Source organism: Sorex araneus, chromosome 1 (genome assembly GCF_027595985.1).
Source record: "Sorex araneus isolate mSorAra2 chromosome 1, mSorAra2.pri, whole genome shotgun sequence".
In the NCBI taxonomy this organism is placed as follows: domain Eukaryota; kingdom Metazoa; phylum Chordata; class Mammalia; order Eulipotyphla; family Soricidae; genus Sorex; species Sorex araneus.
Window position 1 is genome coordinate 304,260,501 of NC_073302.1, and position 6,000 is coordinate 304,266,500.

General features: G+C 38.4%; 1 protein-coding gene across 4 annotated transcripts in view; it reads right to left on the bottom strand.

The window, feature by feature from the left end:
- Positions 1–2,584, bottom strand: part of TENM3 (teneurin transmembrane protein 3) — a 1,301,134-nt gene extending 1,298,550 nt beyond the window's left edge. For 3 of the 4 annotated variants that reach the window (XM_055131963.1, XM_055131957.1, XM_055131954.1), the window contains exon 1: positions 2,468–2,583. The gene's annotated coding sequence lies outside the window, so the exon portion shown is untranslated. Of the gene's footprint in view, positions 1–2,467 lie in introns of all 4 variants that reach the window. The other variant, XM_055131945.1, reaches the window with a different exon arrangement.
- Positions 2,585–6,000: the final 3,416 nt, after the last annotated feature.

Below are 6,000 nucleotides of genomic sequence, written 5' to 3' on the forward strand. Positions count from 1 at the left end.
CAGAGGGCATGGAATATATACCCACAGGTGTCAAAAACTTGTGGTCTCTATGCTAATAAATACCATTATTGCATATTAATGTGATAGCTAGTGAGTGAATGAGAATAGCATTTAACTCTAACCTTTCTACTACATACTAATGAGTTAATAAACAATGTGGACTAAAATATGATTTTTGACCATATTCTTATCTGTACTATAGGAAAACTATGCAAACTATGTACCAGATATCAAGTACTGAAGGAAAAATAAGTGGAAACAAGTAAAATGTCATCAGTCATGAGAGACTGAATAAACTATGATAACAAAATACAAAAGAGCAAATAACTAGTATTCATTTCTAAAAAAATACACTACACAAAATAGCTTTATATTTTGCATGGGAAATCAAAATATATGTCCAAGGTTTTATTTAATTTACATTTTTATTAATGCTTATTGTGGAACATGGTTTGTAATATTTTCATAAAATGTGCCATGTCACTTTATTCCTTGAGCAAAAAGAAAGTTGCTTGGTTTCATTTAACCTTTACAAATGTTAATGAAGAATTTTTCTAAAGATTGCACCCAAACACATTGATGCTAAGAAAATACCAAATGAAGTCAGTTCCTTTGTTATAGTGATGCATTTTCTAACTTGTCATTTTACTTCAATTGAAACAAAACTTCACTTTCATATCCCTACTCATTTTTTCCATCCTCCTTTTTAAATAGGTTGATACTAATAATTATAGTATTGTCTTATTGTTGGCAATAATAATTAGACTATCTCTATAGTGAAAGCCATGTCGGGCTGACAGGCAAACAGAAGTCTCATCTCAGGTTGATTTACTACAGTGCCTAGTAAGCTGAGCTCAACCTACCAGAAAAACAGAAGCAAACCAATGTACAAGATAATCCGCAGTGACAACAGAAAACCTATAGCCTCTATGTGTCCGAACATTCAGACTCTTAATTTCATGAGTATATTTTTAGTTTCTAGTAATTTGGAAAAAGGTAAGAGGTGAAGAAGTCAGAAAATAAAGTGTAAAAATATAGTGTGGAACTCTAGCTATATGTAATACCTATAAAACATATAGAGGAACTTATTTGCATTCCAATAACACCTGTGACATTTAGACACCTTCCAGAACTCCTGCTTCCAATCTCTGCCTCTATCATATGCCACAGACTTCTCTCTAAATAGAATCAGAGCCTTAAAATAGTTGAACACTCAGAGTACATGGTGCAGCAAATAGTACATCCCTAACCTTTTTTTCTGTTTTTAATTCATTCTCTTTCATAAAGTTATTAATAAAATGTTTAGAAAAATTCAGAAATTTCACATCAAAAACTTTTATGTGTATGAGCGGTAATGGGAGATAGGAATGAGGGATTTTTATAGAACCCTAACCATAGTTCCAAAATCAATTTCCCATGATACATGTAGATTTATAGATGACCTCATGAAATGCACATTGCTTGTGGGTATATGGGTAGAATCTGCTCATTAACAGCGCAAATATATTTGATTTCTATTTAACAAACCCTAGCATACTGTAGATTTGCATTCACATAGTTCACTACACACTTGCTGTAGATATTTTTTTCTAGCAACATATATCATTTCTGTTTTATGAACCAACGAAAGCATTTTATGTTTTATATCTCTTCAATATAAAAATCTCATAAATAATGAGTGGATTTCAAAGATTTCTGGCAGCTTGCCACTTGGTACCAGCAATCTCTGACTGATGTTATAAGAAACATGAGGATGGGGTTAAAATTTCTAGATATTCTGAATTTGTCCCCCTCTCTTAGTTCCTTTATATATGTACTCCTCTTATTCCCTTCTCTTCCTTCCTTCCCTCCTTTCTTCCTTCCCTCCTTTCTTCCTTCCCTCCTTTCTTCCTTCCCTCCCTCCCTCCCCTCCTTCTCTCCCTCCTTCCTTCCTTCCCTCCTTCCTTCCTTCCCTCCCTCCTTCTCTCCCTCCCTCCTTCCTTCCCTCTCCTTCCTTCCTTCCTTCCTTCCTTCCTTCCTTCCTTCCTTCCTTCCTTCCTTCCTTCCTTCCTTCCTTCCTTCCTTCCTTCCTTCCTTCCTTCCTTTCTTCTTTCCTTCTCTTCCCTCCCTCCTTCTTTGCTTTTCTTCCCTCCATTTTTCTTTCCTTTTCTTCCTTCCCTTCTTATTTCCTTTTCTTCTCTTTCTCCATTCCTTCCTTCTCCTGCATCTCTTTTATTTATGGGATGTGATTTGTAACACTGTAAAGTTATACATAAAGACAGAGAAGGCAATCTATCACTTATATACACAGTGCATAGAAATGGCATGGCTTTAGAGAGGGTGCAGGGAAGTGTAAAGTGAAAAGATAGGTGTTTGACAGCTTCTTAGAAGAAATGTCTTCAAGAATGACAAGATAACTTAAAAGGCAGAAAACAAGTTACTTGATAAGACAGGACTATCAAAGCCCTGACCACACATGCACACTTACCATTGGTGGGAATTCTTAGTAGTCCTGAGCTCCAGGTAGACCAGCTGCCCCAAACTCAGTGTATAGTACCTCAGTCCCTTGGTTCTGTTAACATGGAGAACTAGAGCCGCCCAGCCTTCTTAGGAAGTACTTCACGGGAAAGAACTTTTGCCCTGGAGAGAGAGAAGAATTCTTTAGACAGAGATAAACAACTTATAAAGTAATTAGTATATATGAATTCAAATTTAAATATAATTTATATAATTGTGTATACTTATTACATGAATATTAAAGATTTTTTGAAAAATACAAAAGTGGTCAAATTTTTATATAATTGTGCAACTATATATAAAATAATCATTAAAGATATTTTTTAAATCACTAAAAGCAAATGATTGGCTATCAGTAACCATTTGTTCCATCAAAACTCTGGTTCTGGTATCCTTTACATTCGGCTTAGTTTTCTTTGGTTTCTACAAAATCATACTCAAATTTAGTGTGATAATAACTTCAAGTATATATGTATCTCTACTTACCTGATTTTTTCTACAAAACCCTCCCTAACTCTAGATCCTATACAACAAAGAAATAATGGTTCTCATTTTCCTACATGAAGGAATTTTGAGTTTGTCTAAGAATTAAAATTTTCCCTAGTGAACTGTGTCAAATAATTTGCCAAGTATGACTCCACACTCACACACACTAAGAGCAGGAATGCTGCAATAAACTGAAACCTGTAGGGAGAGGTTTCCAGAAGGGTGTGCTGGGGGCACCCAAAGTGTGAGATACTGCTACTACTAGATTCTTTGCAAAATAATGCTAATACTCATTTTGGTTTTCAGTTTGAGGTAAAAGTGAAAAACATTTTTCACTGTTGTTTTTTTTTTTGAGCCATATCCAATGATGCTCAGGTGTTACTACTGGTTCTGCACTTAGAAATTACTTTTGGCAGTGCTTGGGGAACCATATGGGATGCAGGGGATCTAGCCAGGGCTTACCATGTATAAGGCAAGCATTGTACCTACTGTACTATCACTCTGGCCCTTCAGCTTCATTTATTTCTTCGGGTTAATAGACATGAGCACCAATGTTGCTCTTTTGTAAAAGTGCACTGACATCAAGCCTACTTCCAAAGAGCAGGTGATACCTGATCCCTTTATCCTAATAGGTAATGGACTTCACTAGCAAAGAAAAGAAATTCAACACTAGGCAAAGACTCATCTTTTTTTTTTTTTTTTTTTTTTTTTTGCTTTTTGGGTCACACCTGGCTATGCACAAGGGTCACTCCTGGCTCTGCACTCAGGAATTACCCCTGGCGGTGCTCAGGGGACCATATGGGATGCTGGGAATCGAACCCGGGTCGGCCGCGTGCAAGGCAAACGCCCTACCCGCTGTGCTATCACTCCAGCCCCCAAAGACTCATCTTTTAAGAGAACATCTTCTTATGTCAAAGAGATGGAGGAAGACAACCCGCCTTGAGCGAGGGTCCAGCCAAACAGGCGCCCCCTGCGTAGAGGGTTCCTGCACAGCTCTACCTCTGTCATATCACTACCCCAACCTGCATTCTTCCTTATGTCTCTGTCACAGGAGAGATAAAATGTCTTACCAACAGTGAAAAATCTGTAAATATACTCTGACTGTAAGATGATAATCTCTATAACAAATATGATTATAAGTATTTGATGGCGATGTGGTCGCCCGACATCTGATATCCTACTTCTCCCTCTTGGAGAACCTGACAAGATACTGAGAGTTTACTGCCCACACAGGGAAGAGCCTGGCAGGCTCCCTGTGGTATATCCATATGCCAAATACAGTAACAATGATGGGTCTCATTCCCCAGACCCTATAGAACCTCTAATGTGGCACCATTGGGATGGATGAGTAGAGAGGCTGCTAAAATCTCAGGGCTAGGATGAATGGAGATGTCACTGGGACCGCTCGAGCAAATCGATGATCAATGGGATAACAGTGATACAGTGATACTCTGACTGTACAGATACTCCCAGTGTAAAGGCACTGTAAGTGACTTGAGCCCAGGATTTTTTTCCTTCTCTTTCTCTTGGGAGATGACCTCTGAAAACTTGTGTTCTATACTCAGTTCCTCTACTCTAGAGCCTGATTCAGTGGCAAGTCCAATTCATGACTTCCCATAGGTGCCATAGGTGGAGAAAGAAGTCTCAGTCGGGCTTGCAAATTGACATCAGGCGAGTATTTATGGAGGCAAACACATCCCTCTTTTCCTTTTGTCTGTTTCTCTAATGTTACTGGTGTCACATACATCATCTCGCTGCAACCTGAGTTCCAAATCAGTTCATACTCTTTGCAACGTTAGAATCTTTGTCCTAGCACAATCTCCCTGGAAGATGCATCTCATTACTTTTCATATCACTCACCCCTTCTCTTCTTTGAATTTTGATTTGAATGTCTCCACTCAGCTTTCCTGACCACCCTCTTTTCAGAATTGAATATTACAGTCCTGTTTGTTTCCATCTAATTTAGCTCATCGGTTCATTATATTGCAATTTTCTGACTACCATTAATACCTTTGCAATGAGTAAACTGGAAAGATGGTGTCCATATGATACTACCTTCCAGTCTATCAAACACAAGAATTCTGAGTAAAATCCTCTATTTTGCTGTGACATATGATGCTGCACTGTAGCACTGTAGCAGTGTTGTCCTGTTGTTTATCAATTTACTCGAGTGGGCACCAGTAACGTCTCCATTATGAGACTTGTAGTTACTGTTTTTGTCATATCAAATATGTCACGGGTAGCTTGCCAAGCTCTACCATGTGGGTGTGATGCTCTCTGTAGCTTGCCAGGCTCTCCAAGAGGAATGGAGGAATCAAATCCGGGTTGGCCGCATGCAAGGCAAATGCCCTACCCACTGTGTTATCTCTCCAGTCCAACATATGATGCTAGCATTGTATAAATATATGATATTAGTATGCAAGAATACACCTGGTCAGGTGAATATTATTTACCAGTATGAACTTAGAATATTCTGTGGAAAAGATATAGTTTCCTTGAATCAGAGAGTGGCTCAAAGTTCTGAGCTTTTGCTTTGCATGTAGGAGGTCTTAGTTTGGTCCTTGCACTTCATAGTCCTTAAGCACACAGCCAGGAGAAACCCCTAAGTACCACTGGGTCTGGCCCCTAAAAAACACAGAAGTTTTCCTAGAAAAAGTAGAATTATTGAGGATTATCAATAAATGCCAGATCTAGATCATCCAAAGTATTTCTAGTAGCTAAATATAAGTAGACCAGTTAACTGCATCCTTTCATTCAGACACAATAGTGTAGGGGGTATGCAGTCAACACGACTAAATATTTGGACCACTCAAGGACATAGAACTTATCATCTGCTTTCCACCTGTGGCCAGGTTTCACCAACACCGTATTGTAGTGGTGGCAACACCACAAAGACAGGGACCACAGTGATGGGAGGATTTGATGGCCTCAAAATAGAGACCAAATACATGATCCTCTACATGTCATAGATACTAAGGCTTGGTGAAAGGCAATTTACGCTGCAGGTGATTGTTTTAT